Here is a 20,427-nt window from a genome sequence, read left to right as displayed (position 1 = left end):
GCGTCTAATTGTTAAAGCGTCTAATTGTTAAAGCGTCTAATTGTTAAAGCGTCTAATTGTTAAAGCGTCTAATTGTTAAAGCGTCTAATTGTTAAAGCGTCTAATTGTTAAAGCGTCTAATTGTTAAAGCGTCTAATTGTTAAAGCGTCTAATTGTTAAAGCGTCTAATTGTTAAAGCGTCTAATTGTTAAAGCGTCTAATTGTTAAAGCGTCTAATTGTTAAAGCGTCTAATTGTTAAAGCGTCTAATTGTTAAAGCGTCTAATTGTTAAAGCGTCTAATTGTTAAAGCGTCTAATTGTTAAAGCGTCTAATTGTTAAAGCGTCTAATTGTTAAAGCGTCTAATTGTTAAAGCGTCTAATTGTTAAAGCGTCTAATTGTTAAAGCGTCTAATTGTTAAAGCGTCTAATTGTTAAAGCGTCTAATTGTTAAAGCGTCTAATTGTTAAAGCGTCTAATTGTTAAAGCGTCTAATTGTTAAAGCGTCTAATTGTTAAAGCGTCTAATTGTTAAAGCGTCTAATTGTTAAAGCGTCTAATTGTTAAAGCGTCTAATTGTTAAAGCGTCTAATTGTTAAAGCGTCTAATTGTTAAAGCGTCTAATTGTTAAAGCGTCTAATTGTTAAAGCGTCTAATTGTTAAAGCGTCTAATTGTTAAAGCGTCTAATTGTTAAAGCGTCTAATTGTTAAAGCGTCTAATTGTTAAAGCGTCTAATTGTTAAAGCGTCTAATTGTTAAAGCGTCTAATTGTTAAAGCGTCTAATTGTTAAAGCGTCTAATTGTTAAAGCGTCTAATTGTTAAAGCGTCTAATTGTTAAAGCGTCTAATTGTTAAAGCGTCTAATTGTTAAAGCGTCTAATTGTTAAAGCGTCTAATTGTTAAAGCGTCTAATTGTTAAAGCGTCTAATTGTTAAAGCGTCTAATTGTTAAAGCGTCTAATTGTTAAAGCGTCTAATTGTTAAAGCGTCTAATTGTTAAAGCGTCTAATTGTTAAAGCGTCTAATTGTTAAAGCGTCTAATTGTTAAAGCGTCTAATTGTTAAAGCGTCTAATTGTTAAAGCGTCTAATTGTTAAAGCGTCTAATTGTTAAAGCGTCTAATTGTTAAAGCGTCTAATTGTTAAAGCGTCTAATTGTTAAAGCGTCTAATTGTTAAAGCGTCTAATTGTTAAAGCGTCTAATTGTTAAAGCGTCTAATTGTTAAAGCGTCTAATTGTTAAAGCGTCTAATTGTTAAAGCGTCTAATTGTTAAAGCGTCTAATTGTTAAAGCGTCTAATTGTTAAAGCGTCTAATTGTTAAAGCGTCTAATTGTTAAAGCGTCTAATTGTTAAAGCGTCTAATTGTTAAAGCGTCTAATTGTTAAAGCGTCTAATTGTTAAAGCGTCTAATTGTTAAAGCGTCTAATTGTTAAAGCGTCTAATTGTTAAAGCGTCTAATTGTTAAAGCGTCTAATTGTTAAAGCGTCTAATTGTTAAAGCGTCTAATTGTTAAAGCGTCTAATTGTTAAAGCGTCTAATTGTTAAAGCGTCTAATTGTTAAAGCGTCTAATTGTTAAAGCGTCTAATTGTTAAAGCGTCTAATTGTTAAAGCGTCTAATTGTTAAAGCGTCTAATTGTTAAAGCGTCTAATTGTTAAAGCGTCTAATTGTTAAAGCGTCTAATTGTTAAAGCGTCTAATTGTTAAAGCGTCTAATTGTTAAAGCGTCTAATTGTTAAAGCGTCTAATTGTTAAAGCGTCTAATTGTTAAAGCGTCTAATTGTTAAAGCGTCTAATTGTTAAAGCGTCTAATTGTTAAAGCGTCTAATTGTTAAAGCGTCTAATTGTTAAAGCGTCTAATTGTTAAAGCGTCTAATTGTTAAAGCGTCTAATTGTTAAAGCGTCTAATTGTTAAAGCGTCTAATTGTTAAAGCGTCTAATTGTTAAAGCGTCTAATTGTTAAAGCGTCTAATTGTTAAAGCGTCTAATTGTTAAAGCGTCTAATTGTTAAAGCGTCTAATTGTTAAAGCGTCTAATTGTTAAAGCGTCTAATTGTTAAAGCGTCTAATTGTTAAAGCGTCTAATTGTTAAAGCGTCTAATTGTTAAAGCGTCTAATTGTTAAAGCGTCTAATTGTTAAAGCGTCTAATTGTTAAAGCGTCTAATTGTTAAAGCGTCTAATTGTTAAAGCGTCTAATTGTTAAAGCGTCTAATTGTTAAAGCGTCTAATTGTTAAAGCGTCTAATTGTTAAAGCGTCTAATTGTTAAAGCGTCTAATTGTTAAAGCGTCTAATTGTTAAAGCGTCTAATTGTTAAAGCGTCTAATTGTTAAAGCGTCTAATTGTTAAAGCGTCTAATTGTTAAAGCGTCTAATTGTTAAAGCGTCTAATTGTTAAAGCGTCTAATTGTTAAAGCGTCTAATTGTTAAAGCGTCTAATTGTTAAAGCGTCTAATTGTTAAAGCGTCTAATTGTTAAAGCGTCTAATTGTTAAAGCGTCTAATTGTTAAAGCGTCTAATTGTTAAAGCGTCTAATTGTTAAAGCGTCTAATTGTTAAAGCGTCTAATTGTTAAAGCGTCTAATTGTTAAAGCGTCTAATTGTTAAAGCGTCTAATTGTTAAAGCGTCTAATTGTTAAAGCGTCTAATTGTTAAAGCGTCTAATTGTTAAAGCGTCTAATTGTTAAAGCGTCTAATTGTTAAAGCGTCTAATTGTTAAAGCGTCTAATTGTTAAAGCGTCTAACCGTTAAAGCGTCTAACCGTTAAAGCGTCTAACCGTTAAAGCGTCTAACCGTTAAAGCGTCTAACCGTTAAAGCGTCTAACCGTTAAAGCGTCTAACCGTTAAAGCGTCTAACCGTTAAAGCGTCTAACCGTTAAAGCGTCTAACCGTTAAAGCGTCTAACCGTTAAAGCGTCTAACCGTTAAAGCGTCTAACCGTTAAAGCGTCTAACCGTTAAAGCGTCTAACCGTTAAAGCGTCTAACCGTTAAAGCGTCTAACCGTGTTTTTTTTCTTTTTTTAGGTTACAAAAGGAAGGGGTGCTAGGTGGTTTGGTAAGGCACAGAGCATGCCTGGGCCTGGTGCAGTGAGTGAAAGGAGCTGGATGCCAGGCCAGAAGTACCCCCACTGGCAATGGTTTTAGTTCTGGTTTGGGACTAGGACTCTAATGTGTCGCTGGGAGAAGAATGCCTCTGGGGCCACATTGCCCCCTGTGGGTAGGGAGCAGTTGATTTGGTCAGATCTGTGTTGGAGGTGGAAGCAGCTGGCAGGCAGAGGGTTCCCTTTTCCCAGTGGTGGTTTCTTGGCCGAAGCCAAGAAACTGCAGCAGCTTCTCTTTCCTTCCGTGGTCTGCTCTGTGCTTGCCTCCTCTTGAAGAGGATGTGCCTGTGCTCCTCAGCAAGTTCTGCCAGGGGCTTGGGACTGCTGTACGTGTCTGATAATCTCTCTTTCAGCATTGTGGTGTTTGTGGTGGTGATCTGCAGGGATGAGCTGCTCTTGCTGGCTGGAGTATGGCTGCACTGACAAGGAGTTGGTGCCCACCTGAGGCTGGAGCAGGACTGCAGGTGTGCCAGGGTAATTCTGCTTCTATCTGGGTAACTTTTTTGAAGCTCAGCCTTGCTGCCCAGACTGACAAAGTAGATAGAGCTTAAAAGCTGCTCTTAAGATGCCTGGAAATAGGAGGTGAGCTCAGCTGAGAGTGAGCTGCTGGCTGCTCTGCAGGGACAGCTGGCCAGAAGGGAAGAGTTCTGGGAGGGCAGGTTATGTTTATGGTGGTGGCGGGATGAACAGAGCTGATGCTGTGTGAAAGCAGGGAGAAGGCTGGGGGTTAGAGTGAGCAGAGGTGTGGCTTGTGTGTGCCCAAGCAAGCCTTGCTGCTGGTCAGGGGATCAGTGATGGCAGGAGTGGAGTGGAGGGCTGCTCCTTCTTGGGAGCTGAGGAAAGCCTTTGGAAGTGAAAGGGGGTGGCATGATGTTAAGAAGTTGGGCCGCTCTCCTTTTGCCAGGGGCAGATGGGGAGGGCTTTTGTCTGTGCTCTTGAGGTGGGGGCAGGGGTTGCCTGGTGGGGATTTGGGGGTAGTGCTGTCCATGCAAGGGAGTGTCCCAGCAAGGCCAGGGAGCCCAAGTAGTGCAGGTGGCTTGCCCAAAGGCAGATGCTTAAGATTGTCAGCAGCTGATGAGCTGAGGCAGCTGCAGGTGTGACATGTGTTGCTGGGGTGCCTTGCCCCCAGGGCAGCCCTGGCATGTGGCATGCCCAGCTGAGAAGCCAAAGAGGTGGGGGAGAAGGAGTGCTGCTGGTGCTGCCCAGGATGCCAGGTGGCAGCTAGTGCCTGCAGGCAGGGCCCCTGGCCCCCAAGCAGATGTGCTTTGTGCCAGTAGGTTGCCCTTTACAAGAGGGGTTTCTCTGGAAAATGAGGAGCGCTCCTGTAACTTGGAGCTGCCAAATGGGTGGTAGAGGGGGGCGGAGGGGGAGGGAATGGACTAAAGTCCTTGAAGCCACCTCTTTGGCATATCTCCTCTGGGCAGAGTTGTGGAGACAAGGAGGGGTTTGGCAGCCTGTTGAGTGACACTGTTGTCAGAGCCTGGTGCTGCTGAGGGAGGAGGGTGTGTGGGGGGGTGGTGATAGCCCTGTTGTAAAGTACAGTTGCAGAGAGGGCTGCAAGGGTGGCTTGGTGGCTGGAGCAAAGGTGGGGGGTGGCAGGTGCTTTTGTGCCTGGAAAATGAAGGCTAGCAGGGCTGGTTGCTGTACTTGTACACAGGTCTTGGAGTTGAGGAAAGAAGAAGCCTTAAAAGGCTTCAGAAGCTTGGAGGCATAGCCCCCTAGGTGGGAGGCAGGTGGTCACTGGGGCATTAATGTGGAAGTGAAGAGCAGGTGGAGTGGCCTATGCCAGGGAGAAGTGGCAGTATGTATTGCCTGCTGGAGTCAAGTGAGTTGAGCATGTCCCAGTAAAGGGGATGGTTCCTTGGGGCGCCACATGTCAGGTGGAGGCAGGAGGAGAAAAGTGTTGGGAGCACCTTGAGCTTGAGAGCAGGATTGCTGTGATTTTTGAGTGCTGGTGTTTGTTTGGGGAAAAGGTAGAAGAGCAGGCTAGAGGAGAGGGGAGAGCAGCCAGGGAGGGCAAGAAAGAAGCTTGGCAAGGAGCCTGTGCATGGAAGCCATTTAGTGCAAATGGGGCAGTGTGAGAGCAAGCTTGCTGCAGGCAGGCAGGCTAACATGTGCTGGGCTTGTTGTCCTGCTGTGTCAGCCTGTCTTGCCTGTTTGACCCCCCCAGCAGCTGAGGTGGGACAGCTGAAGGTAGTGTGCCCTAAAGGTGTGGGAGGGAGGGTGCTCAGGCCTGCCTGGGGCACTGGTGGAGAGTGGATGTGTGGGGGCTGGTGGGGCAGGGCAGAGGAGTTGAGGACTCCCCAGAGCATGTCAGGCTGAAGTTGCAGTGTGGCTTTGTGAGGGAGAGCCTGCCGTGAGGTGGGAGCACCAGGGGAGCTGTAGGGGTGTGCCAAGGGGCTCGTGAGGGTCAGAGAGGACAGAGGGCTCCCAAGTGTGAGCCCAGTGTTTTGGGGAGCATGGCTTTTGTGTGCAGTTTTCCCAAGCTGCCTGGGCTGAATTGCTGTCAGGTGCCAAGTGCAGCAAGGGCTCTTTGGCTTCCCCCCTGCCCAGGTGTCAGTAGAGCTAAGCTCTAGTGGTCCAGTCTGTGCCCTTCTGCCCAAAGCTGCAGCTGCTTTGCCAAGTGGAGGGGCAGCGGTTTCCTTTGAAGAGAAGAGGATGTTGTGGAGAGAAGCTTGGGGCTGGTTGTCTGGAACAATTCCAGCAGCTGGCTGTGTACTTGGGACCTAGTGCAGGTTGCCAGTGCCCAGGGTTGTGGGTGTGGGAGCTGCCCACTTGAGCATGCTGTGCAGGGGAGCTGCTGTGTTTCCTGTGTGAGTGAGTGGTGTGTGTGTGCAGGTGTTGAGTGGAGAGCTGGAGGTGCCTTTTGTTTGGAGGAGCAAGTAGGGCTGGGTGTTTAGTGGCTCTAAAGCAGGAAGGAAGGAAGGAGGGTGGTAGGTGTGAGCATGGAGCAGTGGGATGGTCTGGCAGAGAGGTGTTGCCTGGGAGAGCAGAAATGAGTCCTTCTTTCGCAGGACTGCCTTTTGGTGCTTTGGGGGACGCGCCTGCCCCTGCGTGGGATGTGCTTCTCTCTTTGAAGGTTCCCTTTTGTCCTCTGCCTGGACCCTGACTCTTTGTGCCAGAGGGGGTTAGCTGCTTTGGCCAAAGCCCTTGGGAGATGGTCCTGCACACTTCTTTGAGGGTGCTGCCCGGCAGCTTTTCCCTGGGGCTTGGCCACTTCTGGTCAGTGTTTGCCAAGGGAGGACTGCTCTGAAGAAGTTGGGGATATCTCGGAGGGTGGGGGCATGTGCCTCAGCTCTGCTTTTCAGGCCCAGGAGGGGTAGCGCCCAGAGATGCAGTTTGTACTGATGGCAAGTGTTCCTTAGTAAAAGGCCTCAGCTTGCTGGGACCCAAAGCCTGAGAGTGCTGTGGCAGAGCGCGTGGGCCCTCGGTTGTGCTCTGCCTTCTCTTTGGTGGCAATGGCTTTGCTGTGTTGGTCGCTTCTGGGGGCGTTCTGTGCTTTGTCATACGCAGCGGTGGCAAAGTGGTGTCTGCAGGGCACAGGATAATGGCAAGAGGGAAAGGTGCTCAGCAGAGCCAGGACTGCTGCAGCTTCCTGGTGTTGATGCAGTTTTGCAGAGTTGGAGCCCTTTGCAATCTCTGCAGTGAGAGGCAATTTATAATGCTGTGTGCCAAAGGTACCCTGAAAAGCCTCAGCTGTTTGAGCCCTGGGCAATCCTCTAGGCATGACAAGAGGCTTGCAGTTTCTCTTTTTTGGCAGTCCCCTCCTTTGTCTCGGGTCTTTGGAGGTGCAGCCTGGAGTCCTTGCAGCCTCAGTGGTGTGCTGCAGGAATTGCCCAGGCTGGAGTGCAAGCTGTATTGCAGGCCCTTGACAAGGAGTGTTTTTGCTGCTGCTGCTGGGCCAGCTCTGTGGAGGCAGTGTATTTCCCTTCAGTTTTGGGCAGGGTCATGACAGGGTTCAACTGGTGGAAAGTTACAAGCAGCAAAGTGCATGGGAAAGGAGAAGCAAGGAGCGAGGTACAAGGAGTTACAGGTAGCAAAGCGTATGGGAAAGGAGAAGCAAGGAGCGAGGTACAAGGAGTTACAGGTAGCAAAGCGTATGGGAAAGGAGAAGCAAGGAGCGAGGTACAAGGCATGATTGTGCGTGCGTGATCAGTGTAATAACTGGCTACCTGTGATGTAGTCAGCATGATGACTGGCTTAGCAAAGTGTATCTGTAAAACCGCTGAAGCAGCCAACTTACTATAAATATGCTCAGAAACAAACAATAAATGTCTCAAGATGCACCACTTCTTGAGTCTGTGCCTTCATTTGCTCCAAATGGCGCCCAAACAGGGACTCAGCTCTGCATAATAAGGTGACATCGATCCGGTAGCGAAACCCGACTGAACCGGGACAACAAGACTGAACCAGGGCTCCAAGCCTTACAAGGAGCGCGCATCCATCACCTCAATGAAGGTGAGCAGGTGGAAATCATGGGGGGAAGGTTATCCCTAGAACAGAAACAAAGTCTTGACGCATTGTAGACTACTTTGGACAGGCACAATCGGGACATTTCAGAGGTAAAGTTACTAACACTCCTGGACTGGATTACGAGAAATGTACCTGACTTCCCTGCTAATGGGACGTTTCAACTCGATGAATGGGCGAAAGTAGGTCAGAGACTATACGAGGAAGTGGGGACTGGAGATGTCGCGGTTTGTAAGCATTTGGCTACATGGGGGAACTGTTACCAGCTCGGACAAGAAGGAGTCTCAACAGGAGGCTCAGACAAACATGCCCAAGGACACCAGTGCACTGGGACTGATACATCCTGAGAAAGTACAGCTAAACCAGCAGAAGCCAGTTGGAGGCAAGATTAGGACTGAAACAGTTTTCCTCAAACAAGGAAGCAGGCCAAGTTGAGACCATGTATGGAAAAGTAGAGCAAAGTTCATGGCAAGACACTGAGTGACACCTCTTCTGACACCACCAGAGACCCCCACAGAAGACCCCCAGAGACTCAGACCGCATGCATAATGATTATGTAAATGTAGTAATTAGTTCTAGGAAATAGAATGAATATGTATAATCGTTCCTGGAAATTTAATGCATATGCATAGGACAGAGCAATATAAACTTTAGATGATGCGACACACGGTGTGCACGTTGGGTGGAGCTATCCCCCGTGTACCTGGCGCCGTAATAAAGAGAATGCCTGCTTCTTAATGCTACATTGGTGTTAAGGAGTTTTTCTCCCGATTTTGGTGACAGTTTGGACACCCCAGATGGGACCCTGCTTCTGAACCTCGTCAGATCCATGGGATCGCAGGACCTCCAGCCGGCACCGAGGGATTCTCGGGGAGAACCTCCGATACCCAGACCAAAGAGCTCTGAAGAAGACCCCTGGGAAAGGTAAAGGCATTCCTTTCTTGAAAAGGTCGGGTTAGAGTCCTGCATTGCTTGATTTGTGTGGCAATTTGACATTTGGAACGTTATTGGACTTTGTTTTGTGGATTTTGTGGTTATGGGTAACCAAGCGTCGAAAGAGGGGGGGATTTGGAAGAATTCACCCCTGGGATGTATTTTAAAGCATTGGAGAGAGGCGGCAGGTCCGCCGGGAGGTACACTTACCAAGAGAACAATTAATTGAATACTGTAATCATCGTAATCATGTATAGTTTAGAAGATCAGGAAAAATGGCCTAAGAATGGAAGTGTGAACTACAATGCCATATTACAATTAATGTTGTTTTGCTGGAGGGAGGGGAAATGGGATGAAGTAATGTATGTAGATTTGTTTTTCGCATTAAGAAACCACCCTGAATGGCAGAAAGATTGTGGGATGATTCCAAGGGATCCGATGATACTAGCACTAGAGAAGGAGGGAAAGGGTCAAAAGTTGAAAAGGTGTTGTTCTGCTTGTAGTATCGGAAAGAGGTGTTTAAAGTGTAAACAGGAGGAGGAAGAGGATTTGGAGCTGTTGGTGGCCCCCCCCCGACATAAGTGTGGGGGAGATGTCAAGGATGTTGTTGGGGAGGCTGAAGAGGCAGAAGGATTTAGCCTGATTGCAGGGAGAACAAAAGGATGCCAAGGGGAAGTGGGGGAAGTTTTACAGGCTGCCCTTTGGCAGGCGGTTGGAAATACCGGACCTGTAACAGTTCAAGTGCCTTTCTGTATAATGGAGTTAAGGTCCTGGAAGGAAATAGCAGGGAACTATAGAGAAGATCTGGGGAAAGTGGCAGAAGTGTTTGAAACTCTAATTAGGACTCAGGATCCAGACTGGAATGATTTACAGGTAATATTAGACACCCTGCTAGATGATACTGAAAAGAAGATGGTATTAAACACTGCTCGGAAGCAAGTGGAAGGAGCACTTGCTGGTGAGGATTTGCAGGGAACGCTATATCAGAATTTTCTTGCTACAGACCCCCCGGGGTGGGATCCTAACCTGCCAGGACCCCGGGGACTTCTAATAAGATATCAGAAGTAGATATTGTATAGTGTAAAACATGGTATGCCAAAAGCAGTTAATTGGTCCAAAATAAATGAGGTCAGACAAGAACCGACTGAATCCCCATCTGCTTTTATGGAATGATTAGAAGTTACTGCCAGAAAATCTACCAACCTGGATCCTGAGAAACCAGAGGAAGCCCAGCAGCTAGCTTCAATTTTTATGGGACAATCGGCTCCAGACATAAGAAGGAAACTTCTCCTTCTAATTTTTGCAGATTTGAGAGATCTGGGGAAAATGTTAGAAGTGGCCTGAATAGCTTTTAGTAGGATGCAGTACTACCAGTTGTATGGGCTAGCAGAATTCCAGGTAGGTCTAAATTGGCGAAACCAGTGAAGGTTGTTCTAAAATCTGGAGCTAAACCAGTAAGACAAAAACAGTATCCTATTAAGTGGGAGGCCCAGGTACCTTTGGGCTTCTGACGTTGTTCCATCCCGAAAAGTTGTTAATTGATGGAACTGCCCGTGTTTGGACAAAACGGTCCACCCACAGCTTTACATCAGACTGTAGTAGCAACATAGAATTGTGGGACCCAACTAAGTGTGTCTTGAGTAGTATTTTCGCAGGAGTAGGAACTGCTCCCGCTTTATCACAACTTAACAAATTAGGATGCTGGCTTGCAGAGGAAGCAAATGCTACTAGTACTGCTTTGAACGCCCTGTTAACAGACACAGATTCAGTTAGACATGCCACCTTGCAGAATGGGGCTGCGATCGGTTTTTTGCTATTGGCCCAAGGCCAGGGCTGTCAGGATTTTGAGGGAATGTGTTGTATGAATCTGAGTGATCATTCTGAGTCAACACATACGAGCATTGCAAGATTGAAGGCGTTAACAAAACAATTGCAAGAAGACGATGGGAAAAACGTATGGGGAATGTTTGGTTGAATATGCTTGCTGTAGGACCTTGGTTAAAACACATCCTGATTCTAGGACTTATTATAGTTTTTGTATTTGTTGCAATACTAATGTGTGTGCCATGCTTATTGAATTGTGTACAAAGAATGATTGACCGGAGCATGAAGCAAGTCATGACCCTGCAAGTTCATACTGCCTTAGCCTTTCAATTATTAAAGGAAGGGGGAGATGTGGAGGGTCATGACAGGGTTAAACTGGTGGAAAGTTACAAGTAGCAAAGCGCATGGGAAAGGAGAAGCAAGTAGCGAGGTACAAGGAGTTACAGGTAGCAAAGCGAATGGGAAAGGAGAAGCAAGGAGCGAAGTACAAGGCATGATCGCGTGTGTGTGATCGGTGTAATGACTGGCTACCTGTGACGTAATCGGCATGATGACTGGCTTAGCAAAGTGTATCTGTAAAACCGCTGAAGCAGCTAACTACTTAGTATAAATATGCTCAGAAACAAACAATAAATGTCTCAAGATGCACCACTTCTTGAGTCTGTGCCTTCATTCGCTACAAGTTTACCGCTCAGAATTGTTCCTCTTTGCTAGGAGGAAAGCCAAAGACTGCACTAACTGTAGTGGGACCTCTGAGCCAGTAACTTGTGGGAACCCCCTGGCAGAGGTCAAAAATAGGATGTGGGTTTTTCCTTCTTGGGAGTGATAGCTGGAAGTGTTAGGGGAGTTGCTTCTGTGGAGAAGTAGGAGAGGAGTAGCTGCAAAAGCCCAGCTGAAGTAGGAGCAGGTGGGAAAATGTCTGGGCTTGTGGGGCCCTTCCACTCATCTATAAGGTGGTTGATCTGCAAGGCATGGTGGTAAGTGAGCTTTGCCAGGCCCTAGATAGCGCAGCTGCAGGCAAGGCCAGCCTGAGGCACCTTTGCTGTGCCCCAGTGTGGTTTCCCACCAATGGCAGTAACAGGAGCTGGTGCCATGCTGCTTTGCACTAGCCCTTTAGCCCTTCTGCGGTGGCTTGTCCCTGGGATTTTGGGAGCCGTGCAGAAAGTGGCCTAGAACGCTGGTGCTTCTGGAGGAGCTTGGAGTTGTTTCTGTGTGCTCATGAGGATGCTGCTAGCTTCTTTGCTCTCTTTCTCTAGGTTCCTGCATGGCATCCCTCTGCGCGCTGTCCGAGAGCCTTCTGCATGCACTGTCGCGTATCGGAGAGCAACAGCTTCCTGGGCTGGATTTCGATCAGAGCCATCAAGATGAAGCGTGCACATCATCCTGCATGGTCAACTCTCCAGGTGAGTCCAACTGACCAAAGTCTATTCTCTTTATGGGTTGGTGTCCCTGCCAGGATCCTTGAATATGTACCTGCCTGGGATAAGGGCTCATTGGATGCACAAGCAATTTGCAGAGCACGTGGACATGTAACCTTGTCCCTACGAGGCCTCAGAAGAAGGCTGAGAACCACCTAGGCAGGGCTGCCTCCTGCCCCCAGGAGCAACGGATGTGCCGGCTTGCCCAGGAGCAGAGTGCAAGAACCTTGCAAGAGGAGCATGCCGCAGAGCTGGCCTTAACCCTAGATACCCCCCAGAGGTGGAGCAGCCCTGACCAGTCCTCGCTGGCCCTTGACTTGCCAGTGACTGGAAGAGAACTGCAGTTGCAGTGCAGTGGGGTGACATTTGGCAGCCTTGAGACTGCAGTGCCAGGGACTGTGGCTGCGATGGGCACGAGCGCTTGCAGAGTGGCCTGAAGAAGGCAGAGAGCAAGGGGAGGCCCCTCTGGGTGAGCATGTGCCTCTGTAGGACCTTAGCAGCCCCCTGATGAGGTGTCGCAGCATGCATTGCAAGCAGCGGCGCCATGCCTCCCTTGGGCAGAGGTCAAGGACACAGGCAGCAGTGGGGAAAAGCAGGAGAGGACAAGGCAGTAAATCAGGGGCAGATGCTAAACCCGCAAAGGAGCAGGCAGATGCCACCACTGCCAATAATCACGCACCCTCTGAGCAGGCCGAATACCATAACCCGCGGTCACCTCGGGCCCTCTTTAAACTGCCCCTCAGGTGGGTGAAGAATTCAGACCTTTGGTGGCACCCATGCAAAGGGAACATATCCTCCCCCTCCACTGCCGCAAAGGCTGCCTGGGGACAGGATGCAAGTTCTCTGCAGACAGGTTTATGAGGCAGCTGCTCAAGGGCCAAATATGACCGTGAAGAAGGCAAGGTCACAGAGCAGTTCAGTTGCCTGCTGGAGAGCAGGCTCTTCTCTGTGCTCCTGCAAATCCTTCTCCCATTAACAGGAGAAACACCAAGAAGCACTTGAAAAATAGAACCACTGTGAGAAGAGCTGGCATGAATGCCTGCTCCAAAAATCACTCCAGGCACAACGGGTCACGTTTCACCCAATGATGGGCTGACAGGACTGCCCCCCATCTCGCGTCCTGGTCCTCACCATTGATGTTGTTGGCTGAAGGAAAGGTTCTCCAAGCAAGTGCAAGGTGTCCAAATATGCTTTATGTATTCTGCTTCCATAAATCAAATAAGAGGGTATAAAAGGAGGTAGTGATTATGTTGAAGAAGGCTGCCCCATAGAAAATCAGTTCAAGAACTGCTGTTCAAAGTGCTGTGTACATCTGTCTACTGAGAAGTTGATAAGACCATGAAAGTAAAAGCAACTGGAGAAATCCAAAGATGAACAGAAAAGAACCCAGGAAAAGCTGTCTCAAGGTACAACCTGATGAACTTGGAGTATTGCTCTGTCACGAAGTTGCTTTTCCCATTAAAAAAGCAGATCAGACAAGATTGTACAGAGAAGGTTGGGGCTATGTTGCTCTGAATGAAGAGCTTCTCCTTTGAGCTGCTCTTCAGCTCAGCTACAAGAGACTGTAGAAACACCATGAGCAATTCCTCTCCCTTGCTGAGAAGATGGTCCCCAGAAGCCCGGCTAAGTTGCCTTCCAACTCAGCAGGCACCTTTCCCCTCCCCTGGAGGGGAACCTGGTCAAGTCCTACCCATCAGCTGCCCAGCCTGAGCCCAGGGGAGGAAGAAACCCAAAAGGGCTCACTGCCCTGGCTTTTCCTCTCCCTTTGAAACCTCTGACTTTTTCAGTGCCCCAAAACCCTGAGCTGACAGCCTGAGGGGTGAATGACTGTGTGTAAAAGCCCTCACCGAGGATGGGAAGACCTTAAAAAGCCTGGGAGAGAGGAAAGGAAAGAAAGGACACACTAACATTTCCTGCCTTTGCTCAAAGAGGCTGTAGTGAAATCCAGGGCCCCTTTGTGCCGGGCGCCGTAACACCTCGCGAGAGAGAAGGCCTGTGCCAGAGAGCTCCTCACCTCCATGGCCGCGGCACTGAGCAAGGACCAGGGCAGCCGGGTGAGAGCAGCCACCACGGACGGCTCAGGCAGCAGCAGGGAGGAGACAGGCCTCCGAATGTCTTGGCTGCACAGCCTGCTCCCAGCCCTGTGCTCTGCAGGGACAGGCTCAGCCCATCCCCTGCAGAGCTGCAGAGCAAGCACCAAGTCTGGTTCTTCCTCTCTTCTTTAAAGCAAAGGTTTGTTTCCCTCCCTTACAAGTTAGAGTGAGGAATATTAGGCTGTAACTGTCCTGTGTGGGTCTCAAACTCCTCCTTGTCCAAGACGCTCGAGTGTTTTTCCCCTGTCCTTGCTGCTGCTGCAAGGTCCCCCCCAAAGGCTTGGTCCTGCTGAGTCCCCAAGGTCAGACAGTGCTTGGGAAGAGCTCAGCCTTGCTGCCTTGTCCAGTTTGTGTCAGGCCTCCTGAGAAACCTGAGGTTGTGTGAACCAGCAAGCAGTGTGTGTTTGTGTTTGTTTTTTCCCCCTTTTAGGGGAAGACTAGTGGGTGGATGTGGGTGGGATGAGGATGGGGGTGGCATGGGAGGGCAGGAATGGATACAGCCGGGGGTAGGGAGGGGGAGGTGCATTTTGAAGGGGGGATGTGGGCAGCGACACTGAGCCTGTGCTTCCAGTTTTCTTTTGGTCAGGTGTTGCTGGATTTCTCCCCTGAGACTGAGCTGCTCCAATGCCATCAGCTCTCCGCCTGGCTTTCGGAAAAGGTTTGTTGTTTTTGCAGCAGTTGAGGCAAAGCAGAATTACCAACCCCCTGTCAGGTCAATACAGGCAAAGGGAATCACTGCGCGCGCCATGCTGTGCATGCACGAGCCTTCCTGGGTCAACTGTGCTGACACGCTGGTTGGGCTAATGCCCTTTGGTTGGCAAGCAGTTGTGTTAGCAGCTGCCCCAGCAGGGTTAGTACCAGAATATCTTCGTGGGCTGGGTGGGGTTTTGTCCCCCCTCCCCCCAAGCTTTGGGGTATTTTTTTTTTTACCTCCTCCTGGTTCTGAATAGGGGAGTGATTCATTTCTCTCTCTCTCTTTCTCTCTCTCTCTTAAAGGACAGCTCTTGATTTGGTCATGCCATGGGAGGAATGTATGAGCTTGGCACTGTGAAAACTGCAACAGAGCTGTTTTGTATCTGCTTGAGCCTAAAGGGAGATTCTGTGCATGTCTGGCATATAAAACTTGAAATTAAAAAAAACCCACAAAACCCACAATAAATTCACCGCAGAATGCCCAACCTTCAGATTACCCGTAACTTAATGCCTTCCCTCTAGATCACTAAATTGCTGCAGGGGCAGTGATAACCTTAAAGCAAACGGAGCTGGGTGTGGATGGTAGTAAGGAAAGTCACTTGGATACAGCAGTGCTTCCTGACCGTGGTTTGGGGCCCCGTGAATCTCCTTTGCAGTGGATGCGCAGCTTTTGAGGAAAAGGTTTCTTGACTGTTAGAATCAAGGACAAACCCTTCTTGCTCTCTGCGCAGAGTGAGTCCTCTTGCTATAGCGTGATTCCATTAGGGGCTTCTCAGTGGAAAGGGCAAAAAAGGGTTGAGAAGGCTGAAAGGCTGAAGAAGCTGCAAGCGCAGTGGAAAGGGTGAGGGCTCGTGTAGGTAGTGCCCAGGATCAGCTGCTGGAATAAAGGCAGCCTCTCTAAGCCAGGCCCAAGGAGTTTTCCCCAAAGCAGTGTCTAGTTTAGGCTGTGTGGAGGTTTTGAGCAAGTTGCTTTAACAGCTGGTGATGGGCCGGGCATTTGAAAGTAGTAATGAGTCGGTGCAAGCGCAGGCAGCCTAAGTGGGCAGAGCAGGGCCTGTTCCCTGGGGCCCCAGGCTGCAGGGCTGGGATCAGGTGCTGTGAGGAGCCCAGCGCTGAGGGGTCTGTTGTGGGGTGGTCTGAGGCCGGGGCACTTTGTGTGGGGTTGCAGCCGGCGAGGAGCTCTGTGCCTGGCCACTTGCGCTGTGTGAGTCCTGCCCGGCGGCGTCCGGGTGCTGAGCAGAGCCACGTCCGTGCCAGAGCCACAAAACTCTGCTGCAGCATGAGTGCTGCCCCAGCGTCTGCGCTCACTGCAGAGCTAGTTTGGGGTCAGGTGCCCTGCAGGGAAGAGTGTGCCCTGGGGAGTGATGGTGTCCCAAGGTAACGCGCTCTGGCTGCGCTTCCCCGCTGCCAGGAGCGAGCCCGGAGAGCAGTGCTTGCCACGTGTTGATGGCTGGGTGGCTGGTGCGTACGGGGGGAGCAGGCAGCCCCGCGGCTTTGCCCTTAACTATAACTGTGCGGCAATGGCTGTGGAGAAGTGGTGGGCAGCGCCACGCAGGGCAGGATATGTGCGGTGTGCCAGGGTGCTGCCCTGCCCAAAGCTTTCTTCCTGCAGCCCCTTTTGGCGCTGTGCCGTGGTCAGCTGGACGCCGTGGGGTCTGGCCTCCCTCCTTCCTCCTCGGCGAGCTTGAGCGTCAAGGCAAGGGGAGCGTTGCGTTTCCTTGCTCGCTCGGTCCCGAGGCGCCTGCTTGCCCTCCTTGATCAGGCTGTTAGTGCTCGCAGGCGTTTCTGCCGACCTGGAGACAGGGAGTTGCCCTTTTATTTGAGAAGTCCCTTCCTAATCATGCCTTGCTTGGGCCTTGCTGTAAAACCCAAGGCTTGCTTTCATGTGACTTGTGGGAGTAAAAGAAAGGGCCTTTCTTCTGTGCGTGTACCCCTAAAGGAAGGAAATGGGGGGCAGAGGGGCTGTGTCAGGTGACGGAGCGGCAACAATCCTGCGTTAGGCCCTGTGGCTTCCCAAAGCGGAGCCCCCCCTGCTTAGTGTGGGTCTGACACTCGAGGCCCAGCCTTCTCCCCAGGTTGCTGCTTGAAGGATTTAATCCGGCTGCACAGAAGCAGGTCTGCTGCCATTTCTGCCTGCGGTGCTCCGGAGGACGGAAGCATCTTCAATTTTGCCGTGCTGGGAAGGACCTTGCTCTGAGCCGGGTCCCTCGTGCGCTTTCCCTGCCCTGTTCTCCTTTGCCGTTTGTGTTTAGGGCTTTTGTGCGCAGCCGTGTTTGCTGCGGGGGTGAGGTGGGAGCTGGCAGTTGCTGGGTTGCTGATGGTTTGCTTGAAGCTCTTTGGAAGAGGGACCCAGTTGAGAAGAGGGGCCCTTTTGGGCTGGGCAAGGCTATTCTTAGGAGAGGGCCTAAAGTGGCCGATGCCTTCCTGTTCAAAATCTCGTTGTCCAAGCAGACGCCCTCAGCCGACCAGCAGTGGATTTTGTCTCCAACCACTGCATGCTTTGTAACTAGGAAAGCCCAAAGGAGGGCCCGGTCCCCTGAAAGGGCTGCCCAGTGGGGTGTCTCTCTTCCCTCCAGTTCCCCTCTGTACGAGTTCTTAGCCAGCATCAAGGCAGTGTGACAGCTGCGCAGCGCAGCAGCCAAGGGCGCTAGCTGCAGAGCTGCGACTGCGCTGGCTGTGGCTGGGTTTGGGGCTGGCGCTGCAGGGGCACTGGTTTTAGCCTGAGTTGTGGGTGGACGTGGGCAATGAAACTGGAGCCCGCTTTGCTTGGGATGGGTCCTAGCTAGAGGCTCGAGTAAAGCTGGTGGTGGTGAGGGTCCAAATCCCGCAGCAAGCCTGCTGTGTGTGAAGCGCATCTTCCCCCTGCCCCTTCTTTGGGTCGCTTCATCAGTGCTCTTGCAGTATACCTCTGCCATGCGATTTGGGACCTCCAAAGATGCCCCTTAACTGGATTTTCCATGTGGCACTTGCACCACTGCGATCTCCTGGTTTGGCTGCGTGTTTAGTTTCAGAGATGAACTCCCAGCTCTTCCTGCTCCCAGCGCAAAAAGCTTGAGAGCAGCTTAGTCCTTGTCAGCTTGTCCTCTTTTGAGGCTGCTTGTCGAGGCCCTGAGAACTGCCCCTGCCTGTGCTTGTAGGTCTGCCTGCCCCGTGTGCCGCTTTGGGAGCCCCCTGAGTGAAGCCAGCGAGCAGGCAGATGGTGTCAAAGCCACGCTGCCTCATCCATTTAAAGCCAAAAGAGTCCCTCAATGGGGGTGGCATGAGTCCCCGAGCAGGTCCGTGTCTGGGAGCCCCCAGGAGGTTGCTCAGAAAGGCGCCTGGGCCAGCGGCGCTGTGGGCTGCATTGCTGGGTGGCGACAGGCAAAAGGGGCAGGTGATGGGGTCCCCGGGCAGCCTGATTTGGGCAGAAGCTGCAGCCCTCGCTGGCAGCTTGGCCTGCCCCCGTCCGTCCCCAGCGGCTGCTTGTAGCCAGCCCCGCTCTGCCTGCAGTGGCGATTCCCGCAGGACCACGTTCCCAGGGAAACCCCCCCATCCCTGGAAAGCAGCTCCATGGCTGTCTGGTCCCAAGCAGCGCCATGCACGGCCTTCCCGCGTTGGGGTCTCCAGGGAGCCCCGTGCTCGGTGTGCGCATCCTCCTGCGTCTCCCATGTGTGCGGAGGCTGCAGCAGGGTGGGCCAGGGCCCAGCTTTGCTTTGCCTTTGTGCAGGGCTGAGCCCAGGGACCCCGGGTCTATCAGAAGGGCTTCTGGGGCCTCCAGAAACGCAGCTCCGAAATGCGGAAGAGAAAGGCGATGATGTTGCCTTGCCTCTGGCCCCGGCTTTTCTTCCATGGCATCGGGATGAATTAGTCCTGCTACATTTGAGAAAGGGTTGTGTTGTGGGCTGGCCGGGGAGCTGGAGAGCAGTTTGGCAGCCTGTGTGACCTGGCAGCTTTTGTGCTGCTGCCATGGGGCCCCTGGGTGCCAGCGAGGCTTTCTAGGCGGCCGAATGCCCTGGCGCTGGTGTGAGCAGTGGCGCGAGCCGCTCCTGGCTCGCGGGGCCTCTGTGCTGGAGCAATGGCCCCTGTGCGCTAGTGGGAGCGCGCTGGATTTTTGTTCAGGCTCTGGCCCGGGTCTCTCTGCTTCCCGTGTGCCCGGTTTTGTGGCCTGGCTGGGACGGTGTTGTGAAAGGAGTGATGCACTTCACTCGTAAGAGGGAAGCAGCACTACATTTATTGCAGTAAGACAGTGACTTAACAAAGTTCAATCGTAAATAAGAACGATTTAACGAGGTTCGATTGGCAAGGTTCACTCAATTATTTACTGCATGAAGGACAGGGTCAGATGCGCATGCAATGGAGACCCTGCCATTGAGTCACGAGGTTCAGACTGGAGCCCCTTGCTTTCTAAACTCCTTTGGAGAGGAGCCTAGGTGCAGCTGGATCCAGTCCTAGTCCCAGACTTGGTCAACGGTTTATGTCTAAGGGGTTATGTGCGCAATTAATCTGAGATATAACTCAGCAAAGTTTCACAAAGTTCGCAAAAGTTCAACACGCTATTAATCACTTCCCGAGGATCTGTGGCGGGTAAGGAATCTCTCAGCCTTGAGGAGTGACCGTGAGAGGTGTCCCTGCTCAAGAGGAGGTTCTGCAGTGCAGCCCACTGCCGTTCAGGAGAGCTCCATGGGCTCTGGGCTGCCCCCTATTTATGGGGGGGGATGATTGACTCACAGTCATATTTGCATGCTAGATGGGCCTTAGTTGGCGCACGCTCAACTAGCCCCTACATAGGTGCTGCTTACAGGGAGGTCAGGTTGAGGGGGAGAGAGCACATCAGTGGGGGGGGGGGAAGGAGCACACTGTCACGTCATTGAGGCCTGTCGAATTCCACACCTGTCGATTGGCTTCGATATTAATATTGAAGACCATCGATAGGCACCGATACGTCCCGTTGCCGACACGCGCGCATACCTTTCGGTCTGTGGCCGATGTTGCTCTTGGTAGGCACCGATGACTCTCGACATTGACCGTTTTTGACCTTGATGGGTCTCGGTGACTATTAATTTCCACACTTATCGCCAGGGCATGACATCCCTAGCTCTCCGTCACTCTCGGTACGCATCGCTCCCGCTCCATCTCGACAGGCATCGAGGCCTGTCCATTTCCAGAGTTGCTTCGAGGCATCAAGAGCACAACGGATCCTTGGTTCTTGGTAGCTGTCACTATCGATCCTTGCCAATAGCCATCGATACCTCTCCATCTCCACAGGCATCTATGGCTTTTGCTCTCTGCCCTGTTTCGCTCTCGGTAGGCGTCGACCATATCGACACAGATCCCTCTGAAAATGGAGCAGCATCGATGCCTGTCAAATTCCACACCTATCCATAGGGTTCGATGTGGATGTCAATAATAAGTGGAGGTGGCACGAGATATGTCGGAAGGTGGCCTAACACGTGGGGGTGTTGCGGTAACAAGTGGCAGGGGGGTGCAAAAAGTGGTGGTGGGGGGGGCGATATCGATTGATAAAGATATGAAACCCTGTCGACAGGTACCAATGCCTCTGCTTCCCCACACCCGTGCATACCTTCCGCTCTGCGGCCCGTGCTGCTCTCCCTACGCACAGACGACTATCGACATGGACCGTTTTTGACATTGACGGGCCTTGGCGAATATTCTTTTCCAGACGTACCGCTAGGGCCCGACATCCCTACCTATCCTTCCCTCTCGGGACGCATCGATACCTCTCCATCTCGACAGGCATCGATTGCTTTTGCTCTCGCCCCCCCTTTTCCTCTTGCCAGGCATCGAAGGTATCGACATCGCTCCCTCTCAATAGCAAGCAGCATCGATGCCCCTCCAATGCCAGACCTACCAAAAGGCATCGAGATGGATATCAAGAACGAGTGGCCGGGGGGGGGCAGGGTATGTCAGCAGGGCATTTAATGATTTGAA

Source organism: Apteryx mantelli, unplaced genomic scaffold, assembly GCF_036417845.1.
Source record: "Apteryx mantelli isolate bAptMan1 unplaced genomic scaffold, bAptMan1.hap1 HAP1_SCAFFOLD_78, whole genome shotgun sequence".
Taxonomy (NCBI): domain Eukaryota; kingdom Metazoa; phylum Chordata; class Aves; order Apterygiformes; family Apterygidae; genus Apteryx; species Apteryx mantelli.
This window is presented reverse-complemented; position numbering follows the sequence as displayed.